Here is a 19539-nt window from a genome sequence, read left to right on the forward strand (position 1 = left end):
CTAAAGAGTCCTTCCATAAAATGGCCTTTACCTAGCCTTTGCTGGCTTCGGTCCCAACAAATTCGGAATCAAGCTTTTTGGCACCGAAATCAAAACATTCTTAGGCACCAAAAGTTTCACCATTCGGCTTGAAATCATCTGTTTTGGCACCTTAGCCTATTTTACAGACTATACAACTATACATATTCAACCAAATTCTTGTCGGATCGTTGCAAAATCTTCCCATCCGAAGCCTCAGACTTCATTGAGGAGGCTATTGATGTCCAACCACCTCCACAGAAGAAAAGGAAAAAGGACATTGCCACCAGTACAATACCTCCATCTTTACCACCCTCCACCTCCTTCACCACATCATTCACAGTCAGCGGCAGAAGATTTAATACAGAAAACTCCATTAGGGTCACCACACTGCTAGGTAAAAGATCAGGGGAGAGATGATAATGCACAACAACAACAATCATTTGATCCTTGGGACACATTTGAAATTGACCCACCAGAGGACACAAATCCTGATCTATGTCTGGCAAAACCATCTCTACCAGATGACAGTACATTTTTTAATGAGCTGGTAGCTCAGGCAGATGCACACCATCAGGTCCCATTGCATAAAAGACCCTATAGAAGATGATTTTCTTTTCAAAACCCTTACTTCCACCACTAGGGCATCTCGTTATCTATTCATATTAAAGGGCATGACGCAGCATGCGGAGGACATTTTTAAAGACCCTGTTAGCACCTGAATAGTTACAACCAAGGTTGCCAAAAATATAAACCAGCCCCATCAGATCCTGCTTATATTAAGGGACAGATTTCACCAGATTCCTCAGTAGTCTCAAATGCTCGTAAGAGCTAATCCTCAAAGTCTGGGGACGCATCTCCTCCAGACAAGGAGTCAAAGCTCATTAATGCTTCAGGCAAAAGGGTGGGGGTTCAAGCAGCCAGCCACTGGCGGATTGCCAACACACCAGCCCTATTGGCAAGATATGACAGAGCACACTGGGATGAGATGGAAGATCTTATTCAACATCTCCCAGAAGAATTTAAAAAGAAGGGACAACCACTTGTACAGGAGGACAAATTGTTTTCCAGCAACTGTATTTAAATCTGCTCTTGATGTGGCAGATACAGCTGCCAGGGGACTAAACACAGGTGTATTATTATGCCATCACATATGGCTGCATTTATCAGGTTTTAAACCTGAAGTCCAACAAACATTAAATTCCCCCTTTGATCAGGAACATCTTTTTGGTCCACAAGTAGACCAAGCTCTAGAAAAAATGAAAAAAGATGCTGATGTTGCAAAGTCTATGGGGGCTCTGCAAACTCCTAAAAGCAGAGTCTACTTTCATAGAACAACTTTCAAACACAGTAATAGACAATCAGCATCAAAATCCTGTACCTCTTTCAGACAGCAACATTCACTATCCCCTTCAAGAGGTTACTACAGAGGATCATATATGGGGAAACAATTCCAAAGGTAGAGGAAGCGGTGCCTCCACTCGCACCACCCCTTCCACCTCAAAACAGTATCTCTCTCCTCATTATCGATCACACAGCACCTATCAGAGGACGTCTACAGCAGTTTGTACACACCTGGCAAAATCTAACAGACCAGTGAGTGTTGGACATTATCCAACATGATTATTGCCTGCAGCTCAAAACCACACCTTCAAATATATGACCAAAAAAGCACAAACCTTCTCTAGAACATCTCCAATTGTTAAATCAAGAGGTACAGACTCGAATTCACAAAGGAGCAAAAGAGTTAGTTCCTAGTCATCAGAAGAGAAAAGGAGTTTATTCTGTGTATTTTCTCATTCCCAGAAGAGGATGGATCCCTGCGTCCAATTCTAAATCTAAGACCACTAAATCAATACATCCTACCAGAGCATTTTCATATGGTCACTCTACAAGATGTAATACCACTACTACAACAAGGAGACTTCATGTCTGCCCTGGATCTGATGGATGCTTATTTCCACATCCCAATACATCCAACACACAGAAAATATCTCAGATTTGTTATACAAGGCAGACATTATAATTTCAAAGTTCTCCCATTCGGAGTAACAACTTCACCTCGTGTATTCACAAAATGCCTTGCGGTATTTGCAGCACATTTATGCAGACAAAGCATTCATGTCTTCCATATCTGGACGATTGGCTTATCAAATCCAGTTCCCTTCAACAGTGTCTGCAGCTCAAACAGACAACCATTCATCTCCTACATCTCGTTCAAAAATCACACCTACAACTGTCTCAGATACAGCCCTACTTAGGAGCCATTCTCAAAACACATTTAGGATTAGCCTACCCCAATCCATTCAGGATTCAAAATGTGACAACTCTATTCAGTCAGCTATTTCTCAATCAACATGTTCCAGTACCAACAATCCCAAAAATTCTAGGATGATGGCATCTTGTATTGCAGTAGTCCACTATGCAAGACTGCTCATGCGTCTGCTGCAGGAGTGTCTGGCGAGTCAATGTTCTCAAGCACAGGGTTAGATAAACGATCTAGTGTTGGTAGACTGCCGCACCCACTCTTCTAGTCCCTGTTCTCCCAGCTCACTCTCACAGCGGACGCCTCACTTACAGGTTGGGGTGCTCATCTCCTCAGTCTTCCAATACAAGGGGATGTGGAATACCATATATTAAGCTCTATACATAAATTACTTGGAGCTTCACGCAATTCACCTAGCACTGAAAGCTTTTCTAGTTCACCTCTAAGGCAAGACTGTTCTAGTCCATTACACTTCCCCTGCATCTCTTACTAACACTATATTCACACTCCATTCTCACCCGACTGTGGGAAAACAATCTAACAATGGAAATCGATGCCCATGCGCAGTATCACCGAAAGGAGGGATCAATTTATCTCGTAACTCTGATGACGCCTTCGAAGAAAAACAACTTGTACACATCCGGACCCAACACTAGATGGCAGAAGTATGCAGAGCATGTGAATCTACAGCACTACATGCCACAAATAGATGCTTACAGGGTAAGTAACATAATCCTTCCGTCTTCTCTTTATTAATAGTATGGTTTCTCGAATCTGCATTTCTGTCTGCTCGTTCATCTCCACTCGTCTGTTCAGACACCGACAGAGCGCCCTCCAGTGTGACCTCGCCCGCTTTGGGCCTACCTCACCACGTGACCCCGAAAACTATGCTGAGCTGATGGAATGGATGCTGTTTCGTTTCTGTCCGCAGTGCCACACAAAATTCCCCCACACTGATCAAGATCTGGTGTGTAACTTGTGCCTTTCCCCGGGCAACCAGGAATCTACCTGCATCACCTGTAAATCCTTCTAGTCAAAGAAGACCCCTAGGGACTGAAGAGCTCGACAGTTGGAGATGGCACACAAGACACCGGTCAACACCCCAGACATCTTGGGGCAGGAACACACCCAAGAAAAAGCCTTTTCCATCCAGGACTCCAACTCCAATGTGCAGTTGGATATCAAAAGCCACAAGGTGACATCTGCACAGCCTTTTGAATACTGTGGCTCCTCCTGTCCACCATAACACTATTAAAAACCCCCATGCAGAGGTCGCTGAACCGCCATCACCACCAGGCTATAGCTGGATCCGAAACACTGTTTTGGCTTCCCCATCCTCTGGCTCAGCTCCGAAAATAGCCAAGACAATGCCTTCAGTGTTGACTTCGGGCACCTCGGTCCAAGACACAGTTTCCCTTTGGTCGAACTTTGGCTCCAAGCCGACCAGCTTTCACTTCTGTTTCGATGCTGACGAAAGGACACCGCCTGAACACGTTGCCGTTGAAAACAAGGGAGCCAATGCCTTCGGAATAGAAAGACACTCTAGCCAGTCTTCAGCTACGCCGACACCTGTTGAACCTATTTTGGAGATGATGAATGCTCAACATTGCCGCATCCATATCCAAGAGGGTACAGGGCACATTATTGCTCCCCCTCCCCACATTATGTTGAAGAGGAAACTGTCCTTCCAAGAGGCTTTGGACACTTCTGCACATCCAGTGAAGGTCACTAAGGACAAGGCTACCAGCATACCTCGCAAGTTTTCCCCTTTTCCTGCTCCTCCTGATCCACCTCCTCCACTCCCTGCTTCTCCTACTCCTCCTCCTCCTCCCTCCCCTCCTCATTTACCTGCCTTAATTACTGTAAGAGATCTAACACCTCAGGGTTCCCCTGTACATACTAGAGAAGATTTGGGTGGGACACAGCAGGACCCAATGCACAATGAACTGCTCCATCAACACCGGCACCTTCCACGAGGACTGGAAACATGCCGAAATATGCCCTCCCCTGAAGAAACCTTTGTCTGACCAATCATAACTAAAGAATTTCCAGCTCATCTTGCTGCTACCCTACCCCACCAAAGTACTGGAGAAAGCAATCAACGCACAACTGTGGAATTTCATCGAGGCCAACAACTCCCTGGACAGCTCCCATTCCGGCTTCTGCAGCAACTATAGCACGGTGACAGCCCACCTGGCAGCCACCGACGACATCTGAATACTCTTAGACTGCGGCCAGACTGCAGCGCTCATACTCCTCGACCTCTCAGCAGCCTTCAACAGTCTCCCACAGCACTCTACGCACCAGACTCCACAACATAGGAATCCGTGGAAGAGCCCTGGAATGGATCCATGCCTTCCTCTCCGGGAGGACGCAGAGGGCCCTACACATCCAGACTCACAGGAGTCAACTGTGGAGTCCCCCAAGGATCCTCACTGAGTCCCACACTGTTCAACGTATACATGGCCCCTCTCGTAGCCATTGTCTGAAGCCACGGAATGAACGTCGTGTCATATGCTGATGAAACACAACTCATCATTTCCCTCACCGAAGACCTGGACACGGCCAAAAGGAACTTCCACTCAGAAATGGAAGCGGTCTCCACCTGGATGAGAGAAAGCTACCTCAAGCTCAACTCCGACAAGACTTAGCTCATCATCTTCGGAAACGCCACCTAAGCTTGGGATCACTCCTGGTGGCCCACATCCCTCACCGCTCTTCTACTCTTCCTCCCCCCCCCCCCCCCCCCCAAAGCACCAACTGAGCATGCTCGCGACCTAGGCATCATTCTCGACTCCTCCATATCTATGACCCGCCAGGTTAACTCAGTCGCCTCCTCCTGCTGACACACACTCCGCAAAGATCTTCAGATGGATCACAGCAGACTGTCACAGGGCAGTCATCCACACCCTGGTCACAAGCAAGCTCGACTACGGCAACGCCCTCTATGCTGGCATCTCGACTAGAAACATCATAAAATTACAACTCATCCAAAACGCTCCCACCATACTCATCCTGGACCTCCCACGCCGAGAACACATCCCTCCACTTGCTCCTGGTCGAGAAACGAACCGCCTTTAAGCTACTCACCCACACGGCCACACAACGCAGGGCCTGCCTACCTGAACCACTGCATCTCCTTTCACACCCCTGCCAGATCCCTCTGAACCACCCAGATGGCCCTGGCCACCATCCCTCGCATTTGTAAAATTACCACCAGAGGCCGATCCTTCACCTAAATCGCAGCAAAGAGCTGGAACAACCTCCCCCTGCACCTCATTCAAAGCCCATCACTCACCATCTTCACGAAGAACATCAAGACGTGGCTCTTTGGATGAGGCCCCCTGCCCCCAGTGCCTTGAGACCCTCACTGGTGAGTAGCCGCACTACACAAAAACTGATTGATTGATTGACCCATGAGACACATATGACGCTGATCCTTTGTTAACTACTGACTCATATTTGTACACCGCACGATCCTCCCCACCAGAGGATACTACATCTTACCAGTAGGTAGTAGCTTGGGCAGGCTCCTTCCATAATGTTGAGCTGCACAGGGAGCCCATTGAGCAGGACTTTCTGTTTGATACCTTTACATCCACACATAGGCATATCAGTTTCTCCCTATGCTCCCCGGCATGCCTCGTCACGCAGACAAAAGTTTTAAAGAACCTATCCGCTCTAGGGTTATCATCCCTAGAATAGACTAGAAATATAAGCCTGCTGACTCTGACCTGATATATATCAGATCCTAGTTCCCTTCTAATTCTACAGTGGCCACCACTGCACAGAAACTCTCCAGTTGTCAGGCCACAAGGGACTTTCCTCCTCCAGACAAGGAGAGTAAAAAGCTGCTGCCGGCAAAAGGGTGGCTGCTTAGGCAGTCAATTATTGGCATATTGCCAACTCACAGGCCTTTCTAGCCAGAGACAACCAGATTTACTGTGATGAAATGGAGGATCTTCTCAAATTTCTCCCACATGAGCACTGCAAAAGAGGGCAGCATTTTGTTGCCAAGGGGCAAACAATCACAAACAACTCCCTCCGCTGTGCCCTAGATGCTGAAAACACAGCTGCACATGGTATTGTGTTTTAATAAGGAGGCATGTGTGGCTTCGATGTTTTGGGGTTCGAACCAGAGGTCCAGCAAGAAATGCTTAATATGCTTTGGACAAGGAGCACCTTTTCTGCCCTCAACTGGAGGTGAAAAAAGATAGGAACACCGTAAAAGTTACGGGTGCTTAGGGCAACTTTAGCAACACAAAAGGGTGATGAGCAGAGTGCTGAAACTTTTCAAACACTCACCCCCGCTCACAGATCTGGGTTTAATCTTTTGTTCTTTTGCTCACCATGCCACCCCAGTTGGGACTCAGCCATATGCAAATCAGTCTTGACCTTGTTCTGCTAGGCCATTTATTGTCCTCTGTCCACTTACCTGCACTATCCAGATTCAAGCGTGGCTTAATTTTCTTTCAGAGCTTAACAACAAACATACAGTTTTGGAGTTTCAGGAACTTGAAAATACAGTATCCTTTCTGTGGAAGGCCGCCACTTCTGTTCTGAAGTATGTCTGCTCACCCACCAAGCATTCAAGGACTGCTTGATTACACATCATCAGAGTACCTGGCGGGAAAGAGGAATGGGAAAAGAGAGAATTAACTGGTACAAGTTGCTCCTTCACGAGTTCCTATCTATGGACTTGTCATAATATTGGTGGTCAGGTGAACTCAACGAGGAAGTAATAAAACCTTGATTATTATTGTATTCTCTCACAGTACCTTAACATTGATTGTAAACAAGAAATTGTCCACACTGCCTGTTCTCTTTCTTAGCTATCTTCTCTCTTGTAAAGATTTTACTTTTCTTATGTATTCCTATAATACAAAGCACATCAACCAGCTATAATCACTTCCACATGCCTAAAAGAAATATAGATTTTCCTACTTCTTATATTCTTTCCAATATTGCTGTGGAAGTAATAGTCATTTTCAAACATTCTTTTGCTTAAAAGTTATTTATTGCATAAATCAGTATTTTTTTTTTTTAACTAATCCATACCATCACGCCATTGCTGGGCAGATGTTAAGAGACCAATCTTTAGAGTGGTGTACACATATCTCTGTCCCTCTTGGGTTTTTGTTCTCCTTTGTGACCTGTTTGTTTCTGTTATCAGTATCCTCAGATGGTTGCATCGGGGCAAGGCCAAAGCTCTCAACATATTTGTTTTACTAGTTGAGACAATAGTGACTTCTCCATCTGCACCATACTTTTTCAAATTTCAATCTTTCTCCTCTCTTGCACCACCCTCTCAGTCGCTATGTATCTCTACTTGTCCACTCTCCATATTTGTTGGGTCTTATTTGTTGGTCCACAGTTTAGCCAAGGTTCTCTTTGCTAATATGAAACTCCGAGCACAGAACGGTACCATAGGCTCTGGGGGATCTAAGTCACATAGTATTCCCTTAATGCTAAAGTGGGTGATGACTGGTACATCAATGTATAATATTGACTGTTGGACAGTCCAGGAGTGTATGGATAAATGTTCTGTAATCAAGGTTGCATCAAAAGCAGTACGAGACCTGCGTCCTTCCCATCTTGATGAGTCTACTCCTATTGTAATAAACCCTGTGCAGGTATTTTAACTGGATTGCCTCACTCTAGCGTTTAAGTCCACTTCCCTGGGGTGCATCGCAGCCACCTCCCAATCAGTGTCCTCCAGCAGACTGAAGTCCCTCTACCCTGTTTTTCTGAATTATTGCAGGTCTTCTGGGGCATTATTGATGATTATACTATATGTCTGGGAAACAGTTTTAGTAGGAATCTCTTCTTTGAAAATTCTGCCCTCAAGGAGACTGTGGTACGTCTGTCCACACCATCAAAAATGTGAGTGATCTGTAGATGTGTGGCTCTGAGTGAGTGCTCATTCACATTCAGCTTGCAGTACCACACATTATTTCAGTATTGTGCCTTCCATGATATTGCTGAATTTGTAGATGTGTATAATCTCCCATTCTCGAAAGCCTATCAGTTTTTCTCCCTCTTTGAGAAAGGTCCCATTCTAAAAGGGTGTTTCCTTGGTTATTTTGCCTTGCTAGCCCAGATAGTTGGTGGTTCTGTTCCAGCTGTTAACATTTGTTTTGGTGGACTCTAGCAGTCTAACCTGGGTTTCTTTCCCTTAGAGATAATGGGTGTAGGTCTGAGACTCCATACAGGGTCTCTCCCGTCGAAGTGCTGAGGTGATTGTTGGGGTGAAACCCCATTTATTGACTGTCTAAAGCTGGGAAGCCAAACAATATGCCCTCACATTTGGGAGGGCTATACTACCACTGTATGCTGACCTGTGCAACATCTGCAGACACATTTGAGGGGCCCAGCTGACCCATAGAAGCATGTAAGGCATTTTATCATTCTTGTCGAAGTACGAGTGCGTCATCATGAGCAGGATATTTTGCAGTCCATAGTGTAGCTTTGGCAGAGTGATCATTTTGAAAATGAAAGCTTTGCCCACCAATGGTAATGGTCTTTTGTGCCACCTTTCCAGGTCCACCTGGAAGCTTCTTATGGCCTCTTCCTTTTTCTTACCAGGGAGTTGTTTTTATCCATCATTATTACGAGGCATCAGACATCTGTCTGATGGTGTTGCCAATTGGAAACCCACTTCCCATCATTCTCCTATCAGATTTATTCCAGTTGAGTCTTTGAGTACTTCTGAAAGCACTGGGACACGGACAAAGCGGCTGGAATTGACATTCTGTGTCCAGTGAAGTAAAGCAGAATATCATCTGCATAAAACTAAATCTTCCAACCACGAACTCCGAGGATCATGTGATATCAGATCACACTCTCAGCAGGCCAATGGCTCCATACAAAGTTTAAAAAAAAGAGTGAGAACAGCGGACACCCCTTTCTTGTTCCCCTTCCCTAGTTAAACTTTTGACCCGTACAGCTGCAGTAGGTGTTTTATAGAGCAGTGCAAGCCAGCTGCAGAGGTTCGGCAAAACACGTATGACCAGTCTATGGAATCAAATGCTTTTTTTGGCATCCAGAGACAGTATGACCAGTGGTTCCTTTCTTGTTTCTAACCTAATGCATCCAAGTATGTTAGTCTTCTAAGGGTCTTCCTAGTTGGCCCTCCCAGCATGAACCATATCTGATCTTTGTGTAATAACAGAGATGACTTTGATTAGGCGCATTACAAATATCTTGCCTAGAATTTTTACATTGCTATTCAAAAGGGAAATGGGACAGTACAAGTCTCAAATAGTTTTTGATTTGCCTTTTTTATGAATTATAAAAATTATTGCATGTTTTAGGTCTGGGGCCAGATTTCCCAACCCGTTGGCAGCCTTAAACATGTTTAAGAGGTGCCCACCCAGCACAGAAGCCAATTTCTTATACAAGTCTGTTGGGAAGCCAGTGGCTCCTGGAGTCTTCCAAATAAGGCATGAATTTCAAGACGACTTCTATTTGAGCTTGTCTTCCTCCAGTGCTTCTCTGTACTCCATACCCAGCACTGGCAAATCTAGTTCCCCAAATAAGTCTGATATGTCCTTCTCTGGGACCATTTGTCTGATATCATGCAGGTCTATGTAGTATTAGGAAAACGCTTGTGCAGTGCTTTGATCCTAGTGCTTCTCCACCCATCTCATTGCTTACTTTCTCTTGCCAAGCCAATCCAGTAGGAGGCTTGTCTTGTTCCCTCTTCCAGACATTTTTCATGCTTTCTTCGAGGTTCAAAGGTACTTAATTCTTATTCAAAGGAAAAAGGATTTTGATCACAAGAATCCCCTTATATTTGAAAATATTAAAAGTTGATTTAAAAGTACAAAGATTGTCAAGTCAACAGCAAGCCTTGAAGCAGTATCTCATCATTACCCTCTTTCTGCTATGCTGAAGGTTCTTTAGTATGCAAGAAACATTTGGAACTTTAAAGGATTCCTGAAGCGTTAGCAGCAAACATTAGAGAGCACCATCCACATTTGAAGCTCCCTTTAAATATAATTAAATTCAAGTTGACCACTGCAACAAAGTACAGTAAGACCATATGTTCAGTTTTTACTGTACTTCATTAGTTTATTTTTCTCTGTGTCTTTAGTGACACGTTCCACCATTTTCAAGATCCTAATTCTCATTCCCTGCTAGCTCATTAAGTAACACACATGGGCGAGTGCAAATATCTAAAGCCCAAAATACTGCACAATATGGATTTGCAAAATCACTGGCTATATACTTAATATATGATATTCTGAAACTTCACACACATATCAGTACAATGGCAAAAGTAGCTAAATTCAGCTCCACCACTGAACCAAACCTTTTGCCCATGACTCACATTTTAGGCTAATAATCGTATCGTAACTCAATTATGGGAATTCCTCGTTAGTATGAGTCACAGCTCTGCCCTTTCAAAGCAGCTTTTAGGTTTGCCTTGAGTACTAGAAGATATGGCTATGTTGTATCAATCTTGGTGTCTTTTAAGCGGCTCCCTGTTGAAGAGAGAAACATATTCAAATGTGCTTGCTTTAAATATTTAAAGTAATATTTCTGGGACCTTGTAAACTACCTTGCCCAAAACTTACTATCTTAGGTGGTCACTGTCTTCTTAGAGAGAGATACAAGTTTCTCCTTTAAATTCTGATATTTTAGAAAATTAAAATACTCAACAATCAATTTCTACAAGTGCCCCAAAAGTGGAAGCACCAGCCATGAGAATTAAAAACAAATCCAAAAAGAACTGCAAACTCCAAATGTTTCAACATCACTATCAGATCTAACAACCCATTTTACATGACTGAAAATCTTGACAAATGACTAGCTGTTCAATCAAATGATACTAACCATCTCTCATCTGCTAGTTTTCTTTTTTCATACTATACAGTTAGGTGTTTACTATAAGTCATTATTTATGTAACCTTGCAATAGTCTACACTAATTTGTTTATTCTTATCGTATGTTAATTGCGTATAACTGCTACCGTGTAAAGCGTTCGGTCACATTTGGTTAATTGGTGCTAGATTGTGTTGGGTTCCCATATCAACTACAATATGTCATCTATATACCTTAATAGGAAAAATATATTGGCAATTCTCAAGTCCGCTCAAAAAAATAGCTTGTGGGGATAAAACACTAACAGCTCAACTACAGTGGTAAATTAAACATGAGCAAGCAAGCAGCCCCCCCATGTCCCTGTGGTGACAGCAGTAGGACCAGACAACATATTGATCATTACCACATGCTCCTAAAGACACATTTAACAAAGCCTAGACAGTATTCCCCCACACCCCTCCTGTGGAGAACGTAAAGAAGGAAAGGCGAATAAAGTGTGAAACATCATCTCGCTTTTAACTCAATCTTGTGATGTAGTAAGACAAATAAAGTATGAATGGATAGAAGTAGACTCTGCTATCCATATAAAAAAGAGGGAATCCAAGCTAATTTACTGCAACAGAGCAAGTGAGGCTGATGAAAGAAAGCTCCACTACAATGGAGAATATTATCCAGTACCACAGGGCATGGGCTCAGCAGACATTCAAGCAAAAGGTTGTCCTGGGCCACACACGTTAGCATAGAAATCCTCCTGCAGAAGAAATAGATACATGAGGCTTTGATCAATATTTATATAATTTTGTCCCCACACCCTGAGCAAGACCATGTTCAGACCTGCCTTTCCAACCAAATCTTGCTGGGCAGCGGAATAGGCAGACGTCCCCTAGGATGCACATGGCTGAAGTCTCTTCTGCGATCCACAGAGGAGTGGATAGGCACCAGACCAAAGCCAGCAGGTGAAACCATGCGAAGCATTTGGGATAAGGTAAAGCTAGACATGTCTGCTGCAACACCCACTCTCTGGATCTAGTCAGACTCTTCCTTAACAGCCAATCTCCCCATCACTGGCCAACCCTCTGCTGCACTGGTACGTGCCCACTAGAGAAGCTGTACATTTTTGGGAAGGCAGGTCTACAATTAAATGGGCTAGCCCTATATGGGGGCATTAGAATGGGACAGCTCTGCAGGATCACCAGCTGCCTCTGTTGCTACCAGTCTTCCTTCCATAGAGAGTGATGGCCATACTAAGGTCCCAGAGCAAGAAGTTAGAGCCACGAGCAGTAAGTCGGCTGGAGGTTAATAAAGCAGTCATCCCTCACTTCAATTCTGAGGGTTATTTTGTTAGCAGCCCACCATTAGGTCACAGGATATTAAAATATGAAAAATCAGGTTGCAGTAGCTCTGTGCATAAGCTGACCACCCAACCCCTTAGTGACACAGAATGCTACATGCTGACTAAAGAGATTCCTGCAGCAGATAACTGACCTTAGGTAAAAGTAGGAGGGTCACATCTCCATTACCTTTACTTGCTTCCACTCATTTATGAGGTTATTTCACTAAGTACTTCCATGAATTAGGGGGGTTAGTCTAAGTAAAAAGTCACTTGTTTGCAGTATCTCTGACTACGTTAGACCAGACCCTGTTCTTACTGTACCAAATAGGGCATTTGTTGCAATTCCATGGTTGTCTTTGGGTGGATGCAGCTTTGGCTTAATTTTCCGAATATGCTTTTCAGTTTTTGACCAACTCCTTCCCCTAGGTCACATGACCACTTCTGGAGTTTAAGCAGCTTTCCTTTTACGTTGGTATAACTCTGTCCAGCCAAACCTACATTCCTCAAAATCCCCACGTCTATTAAATGCAAACATGAAAGATTGGTTGGGGCATATTCTGATGGATACACCTCTCCGCAGAGTCATCAGCTGTAGAATATCCTAGGTGCTAGACTGGATCCCAAAACTTCTGACGTGACTCTACTATGCAGGTAGGGGGTGATGGCTCCATGTTGACGCCAGAAGTGTAGTCATGGTGGCCTCACTGGCACCATATAATGCCCACCCTGGTGCCCTAAAGTCAGTTCTGTTTTTCCCACACCTTTCAACACGGGACTGAGCTTCTCTCTGCATATTTGAGACTATTTTTGCTGCTCTCCAAATTACCCTACTTCATATTGGTGCAGTATGTTATGAATATGTTTCCCCCCACCCCCTTTGCAAAATCTGGGTTTATGCCCTGTCACAAATGCGATGGCCAGGTGTTGATCATGATCTCCATGCCGAGACTGTGGTGCCTGGGTTTGAGGCAGAATTCCAGATTGTGCAACCTAAGTCTTCAGATGCACTCTATGGCAATCAAAAAAAGGAGTCCAAAGTATTTATGGCCTGCACCCAGGAGATTTGTTATCCTGGGCGGCGGTCTGTCTCTCTGTCGGTCCGCTTCCCTCTCTTCTCTATCTTTAAAGTCTTCCAGGGATAGCAGCTGGAAGCATAAGAAAAAGAAGAAACCAACCCCCCTAGCAGATGATCAACATGGGTAAGCACCCCCACGCTTTTCTCCTCTAGGTCCTTCTTTCCTGATGCAAAATAAGCCAATAAGTTTCAAAGGAGGCCACTCTGGCACTACCAGCTTTGATGCCACCTCCACTGTGGATGCCTTTTAGGATTCTGGCAGTAGGTAGGCTATCATAAGTTCCCGGTACCAGAGACTGACCCAACCTTATTTCACTATGCTGTGGTGGAAGCATTTAAGCAGACTTCAGTCTCCTTTGGAGTGCCATTAAGCTTTTCTCAGGGGTTCATCTATGGGTTATTCCATTCCACTTGAGCATTCCTGTGATTTTGCCAGAACCTCAACTGTTCCATATGGTGTGAATCTGAATCCAGGGCCCTTGCTAATTCCTTTTTCCCTGATGCTGGTGCCACCACCATCACCCCACAAGATTTCTCTGGCCCCAGTCAAGACACTGCTGTTAAATAGGAAGGCTCAGTTGTTACTTGAGGATGAAAAATGCAGACAGGATTGTGCTGGTACCCGTCAGTGATGTTGGGACACCATACACAATATGTTTTTTACACTAATTCGGATCTCTTATAGCTTTCAGCTGGACATCAGGAGGTTGATGGCAACAGTCCTTTTCTACCTCTTCCTATAAACGATGCAGCTGACTATCTAGCTCTACAGAATGCTAATGGTCTGTATACATTGGTGAATATTGATATAGATTCTCTTTTAAGTTCTACTCCAGCTGAGTGATGTCTTTCCATGCTGTCTCGAAACAGGCAGCAGTGGTGCTTGGTTTGCCTCTTCTTTCTGTGAAAGGCCAAATAAACCAAATATTGTCACTGAGGTCCTCTTAGCCATCACTTCTTCACTAGGGCTGTTAATGGCTCCCAGAGTCTGTGTAGAATACCTAGTCAAAAATGAGCATGGCCCTGGCAATGATCTGCACAGTTGTTAGGTGTTACAGAGTAGCACCGGAGGACCCAGCTTTTGTTGTAATGCTCCCTTTGCCATAGAATCTTACATTCCAAGCATCTTCCATATCCAAACTTAGCTCAGCATTGTTTCCCACCCACCTGTCGCGCAGGAAATCCAAGACGTTAGAATGATTGTTGGGGGGGGGGGGGGCAAGCCGCCTGGCATTGCGCTCCCTCAATGTCTCCTTGGCCATTATATTCTTGTCTTTGTACAGGATCAATAATCATCCCCAACCTTTGTGGGCTCTTAAACGATCACTTTGTTGAGGTCATCCGCAATGATCAGTACTCATTCAGGAACATTATCAGTATGAGTCTGAACAGAGCAGACTTTGTGACCAGAGCTAAGGGATGCTCTGTGGCTATGTCTCATCACACTTGGTTGCATGCCACAGGGCTCTTTGGTAATGTTCATGACACATATCGATGTGCTGTTTCATGACGAATGTCTGACGGGAGCGGCATTAGGGCATTTTAGAGATGGAAGACTGATTGCCAGCCAACTAGGTCTTCAATCCTTTGCGAAGGAATTTCATCCAAACTCATACCACTTCTGCCACCAAGGTAAGCGCTCTCCATAATACATGCTTCCCTTGGCCTCACTCAGTGAGTAGACCTCTTGCCGTAACAGCCATTTCACCACCTACAGCTCTTTCAACATCAATACTCTACTCATATTTCTAAGTGTAAATCTAAATTACCCTGCGGCAACTCTGAACTTTACAATACTTATTACTCCGTGTCAGATCTTTCCCTAAACACTAGGTGGATACCCTACAATTTATCCTGGATTATAAATTAGCTATTCTCTAACTGAAACTCCGTTGAAAGACTCTTCCAGTCCCCACATTGCACTGGCCACATTATATGGCTATTCCATCTGTTGACGTGACCGCCCCCAAAAAACAGAAGGCGGTATAGAAATTGTTAGTTTTCCTATCTTTTGCGGCTCAATTTCTGAAGCAAACTCCCAGTTTGCATGTAAAAGCAGCATGTTTACGTTAAATTGAGAACCTCATTCTCTGAGGCATCAATATACAGTCCGTCAGGAGCTCCTTGTAAATTCTCTTAAAAACAACGATATCGTCTTTTTTCTCACATCCTTCAATTTTCAAATTTTAACATTTTTGAAATTTATAGCTTACTCTGTTTTCACTCCTTTTGCTGTCAATTTAACAGATCACTACGATGTCTCTTTCTCACTCGGTGTTCCCATGCTCCTCCCATCTAGTCTAGTGAAGTCTAGGAAATTTATAAAGCGCATGGCTACCCCAAAGCCTCCCATTGCTGGTACAGGGCTACTAGACAAAACAGCAAGAACTAGTTAGTGAATAACCAAATCTCTAAAGCCTTGTGGAAAGAGAGCTCACTGGAAAGTCTCTTCACCTCAAGAGGAGGTGTATTCCACAGTTTGGGGGCTAACTACGAAAAGGACAGGCCTCCTCATCGAGATTTCTTCACTATGGGAATCTGAAGCAACAGGGCATACAAGTATTGAAGGGATATGGTTGGAATACAACGGGAAGGCAAAGATTTCAATAGGAGAGAGGCTCTCCTGTAGACAGCTTTATGCAGAATGTATAGACCCTTAAATTGGATACGTTTTTGCACTGGCAGCCAATGCAGTGCCTTTAAAGCTTTCCTTGCAGAGTGGTGTTTCGACTGATCCGTCAACAATCTAGCGGCTGCATTTTGTACAACCTCTACCCTATTGGTGACATTACCTAGTGAACCAAGATAAAAAATATTGCCATAATCGAGAAGTGAAATGATGAGGACCTGGACAATTAGTCTCCTTGCTAAAAGAGGGAGAATATAAAGGACCTTTCTCGGAAGTCTGAGTGCCCCAAAGTTGTAAGCAGCTAGTTTTTTCTCTTGATGTTTCATAGTAAGACTACAATCCAGCCACATTCCAGGACTTTTTATCACCACCTGCGAGCTCGGCAGACCTTTCAAACCCAGCCTGAGGAGTAGCTGGAACCTCTTTACTGAGGTTATTACCTAAAATTATAATCTAATGTTTATCTTCGTTAGGCTTAAGCTTCCTGTTGGTCATCCAACTTGACACTGCTTGCAGGCAGGCCGCCAGGTTATGGTGACTGGAACTGGGATCAGGAGAGATGAACATCACCAATTGAGTGTCATTGGCATAAGAGACTAAAAACAGTCCAAATGAACGTACAATGTCAACCAGTGGCAACACATACATGTTGAAAAGAGTGGGGCTAAGGGGAAACCCTGCTGCACCCCACACCTTAGAGGAAGACTGTCCGAATAACAGGAGTGGTCAAGCACCTGAAAGGTTCTGTTTTCCAAAAAGGAGGAAAGCCACTTGAGAGCAGAACCTGTGACTCCAGCATTAAATATTCTGTGACTTAGAGTGGAATGATCCACTGTGTTGAAGGCTGCACTCAAATCTAATAAGATCAGAGCTGTTGCATCTCTGCAGTCCATCAAAGATCTGAGTTCCTCAGCTACAGTAAGCAGAGCTGTTTCTGTACTATGTTGTGGTCTAAACCCCATTTGTGAGAGGTGGAGAATGCTGTTCACCTCAAGAAAAGCTTGTTGACATGTTTTCCTAGGATTTCTGATAGACCCGGTAAAAGAGAGATGGCTCTAAAGTTACTTAAACAACCTGGATCAAACCCCTGTTTCTATATTAAGAGTTTGACCACAGCGCGCTTCCATTGTGGAGAAACTTCACCTGTCGAAAGAGACAGATTCAACAGGTCCACCAGAAGAGGGGTAACGTCATCAAGACCCTGCCATAGAATATGTAAGGGGCGGGAATCAAGGGATGAGCCAGATTTAACTGATGTTAAAAAATCGGTTAGAAAATTTGCCAACATCTGGCTCCACTGGACCCATAGTTCAAACAAAAGAGTAGACAAACCCTCTGAACTGGCCATGATACTGAAAGGTGATCGGGAATGTGGGAAGGAGAAATAGTATCCCATCAAGGAGGTCTCAACATCAACCAAAAAGCTCTTGATGTCGAGAGGTAAAACAGTGCCTCAAGGTTGAAATAGAGGCCTTGATGAAAAGAAAGGGTGAGTCTCTAAAGAAATATTGCATTCCTTTGCAAGACAGACACTTATTAACAGGATATGCCAGAGATAGAATCTCCATTCACACTGGAACACTGGAAGAGGCTGAGCAAGTATTCTTAGAGGAAGAGGAAACACCGTTTGAGTAGGACCCCTCTCTGATAGGGGAAACTGCAGATGTCTGACAGGGCCTGTATGCAGATTTGCCAGAGAAGAGGATAGATTTGTACCCGTCAACGCCCTTACCCTCTGAAAATATCACAGTCTACAATTGCCTAATAAGAAATGCAGCAGACACTTATGATGCCCAGTTCAAAGAAAAGCAGGCTGATTTATGTTTCTTGCAGGAAACCAGCCCAAAAAAGAAATCTGTTCCTGCACATGATACCCAGAGTCTTGGACCAGGGTCTAGAGGCATTTAAAGAATCAGCTGGGGCGAAGACAATCATACCAAGGGTAGAAACGAAATACAGGCATGGTGTGTAAGAGGGCAGATATTCCAATCTAAACAGCCCCTCCTCCTCTCTGACATGGCAGCTGACTTGCAGCAGAACCCCTCTTACACAAGACTCCAGTAGGGAGGACGATTGAAAGGCTCATCCAGGAATGGAGCGAAATTACCTCAGACCGATGGATAGTAAGCCTATTACAGAATGGTTACTGTAAAGAACTATTGAACAGACTACCAACAATAAGACAGGAAGCAAAGCAGGGTAGCAAAGAACAAAAGCTACGACTACAGCAACAATCAACAACCTTTAATAAGAGGACAGTAGAAAAAGTACCACCAAAAGAAAGGAACCAAGGATTTTTTTGGTTTATTTGTCTTACCAACACCAGACAAATCACTGAGGCCCATATTAGACCTAAAGGCACAGAACAAAAATATAAGACAGAAAATATTTAAAAGAGAACACTACAGGATATCACACTACTGGTGCGAAAAGGAGAATACATTATAGCAATAGATCTCAATGATGCCTACCTGCACATACCGATGAACGCTGGGTGCAGAAACTTCCTGAGATTCGTTGTGGACAAGGTACTTTAACAGTTCATGGTCTTCTTTGGATAAATTATGCTCCTAGTGTTTCACAAAGCATCTGGAAGGAGTAGCAGATCATCTGAAAAGAATGGGAATACAGGTTACCGGACTAATAAAGGTGAACTTGTTCAAACAGTGCCAGGACAGTTTGAAAATTGAGACAGGGACTCTTAACGAGCTGTACTTCTCCTTGAAGTTAGAAAAATCATGCCCAAAGCTTGAGAGGGAAATTTTTTTCCTAGGGGAGATATTAAACTAAGTGAAAGGCTGGCCTTCCCTGTAACAGGGAGTCAAGGCACTGACGGGGCAAGATTGCCTCTATCAAAAGGATCAAAACCATGGGGAAAAATGATGGCCATGTTGTCATCTTGCATCCCCTTGACACGGCATGCAAGACTGCCATGAGGTCTCTACAGTAGCGACTGCAACGTTTTTTGTCACATGGAGCGGTTTTTGGGAAGATCTAGTGTAATTCATAGAGTACAAAAAGAAATGCAATGGTTGAATGCAGACAACCTTACAATGGGCAGACAATTCAAACTGCCAACTCCCTCAGTAACCATTACAACATTCCATGTGGCATCCTAAACCAGGTGAGAGCTCACATGGAACAGCTGAACATCAGGGGCCTAGAGCCCAGAGAAGTAGTACAACACACAAATATGTTGGGACTCAGAACTCTCTTCTTAGCCCTCAATACCTTCCAGACGTACGTGGGAGAAAACACAGTCGCAATCCGACCAGGCAATCCAACCACCATGTTCTACCTCAACAAATAAGGGTGAAGGTGGGGCTTAAAATCTCTCATGCTATCCAAACCATATCGAAGTGGGCTGTATAAAGATGGATAACACTAGTAGC

General features: G+C 44.1%; 1 protein-coding gene across 2 annotated transcripts in view; it reads left to right on the top strand.

Moving 5' to 3' along the window:
• MED14 (mediator complex subunit 14) overlaps positions 1 to 19539 on the top strand; it is an 801766-nt gene that overhangs the window by 720357 nt on the left and 61870 nt on the right. The window lies entirely within an intron of this gene.

Source organism: Pleurodeles waltl, chromosome 8, assembly GCF_031143425.1.
Source record: "Pleurodeles waltl isolate 20211129_DDA chromosome 8, aPleWal1.hap1.20221129, whole genome shotgun sequence".
In the NCBI taxonomy this organism is placed as follows: domain Eukaryota; kingdom Metazoa; phylum Chordata; class Amphibia; order Caudata; family Salamandridae; genus Pleurodeles; species Pleurodeles waltl.